The sequence below is a fragment of the Brassica oleracea genome, chromosome C8 (genome assembly GCF_000695525.1).
Source record: "Brassica oleracea var. oleracea cultivar TO1000 chromosome C8, BOL, whole genome shotgun sequence".
Taxonomy (NCBI): domain Eukaryota; kingdom Viridiplantae; phylum Streptophyta; class Magnoliopsida; order Brassicales; family Brassicaceae; genus Brassica; species Brassica oleracea.
In genome coordinates this window covers 18,279,464-18,280,339 of record NC_027755.1, presented here as the reverse complement: position 1 = coordinate 18,280,339, position 876 = coordinate 18,279,464, and the positions used below count along the sequence as shown (strand labels likewise).

Genomic DNA, 876 nt, shown 5'->3' with positions numbered 1-876 from the left:
TCTGGTGGCCACACATGTTCAAGGACACACAAGACTTTGTTTCAAGGTGCGATTCATGCCAAAGGAGGGGAAACATCACCAAGAGGAATGAGATGCCTCAGAATCCAATCCTTGAAGTTGAAGTGTTTGATGTGTGGGGTATTGACTTCATGGGGTCATTTCCATCATCACATGGCAACAAGTATATCCTGGTAGTTGTTGATTATGTCTCAAAATGGGTGGAAGCTATTGCAAGTCCCACCAATGATGCAAGAGTGGTAATCAAGATGTTCAAGAGCACCATCTTTCCAAGGTTCGGAGTTCCAAGAGTTGTAATCAGTGATGGAGGGTCTCATTTCATCAACAAACTGCTTGAGGGACTTCTCAGGAAGAACGGTGTTAAGCACAAGGTTGCAACTCCTTACCATCCTCAAACAAGTGGTCAAGTTGAGATCTCTAACAGAGAGATCACGTCCATTCTGGAGAAGATTGTGGGGATTACAAGGAAGGATTGGTCAGTTAAGCTTGATGATGCGCTTTGGGCTTACAGAACAGCTTACAAGACACCTCTGGGGGAGTGTATGGGAAAGCTTGCCATCTGCCAGTGGAGCTTGAGTACAAGGCACTATGGGCAATAAAGTTGCTGAACTTTGACATCAAGAGTGCCAAGGAGAAAAGGCTCTTTCAGCTACACGAGCTTGATGAGATAAGAATGGATGCTTTTGAGAACTCAAGAATCTACAAGGAGAAGACTAAGGCTTTCCATGACAAGAATATCCTGAAGAGAGAGTTTAAAGAAGGAGATCAAGTTCTTCTCTACAACTCAAGACTGAAGTTGTTTCCAGAAAAGCTTAAGTCAAGGTGGTCCGGCCCTTTCAAGGTCAAAGAGGTTAAACA

The 876-nt window shown here is 43.9% G+C and overlaps 1 protein-coding gene across 1 annotated transcript in view; it reads left to right on the top strand.

The window, feature by feature from the left end:
* Positions 1–876, top strand: part of LOC106308829 (auxin-responsive protein IAA16-like) — an 8,025-nt gene that overhangs the window by 1,027 nt on the left and 6,122 nt on the right. The gene's annotated exons all lie outside the window — the stretch shown is intronic.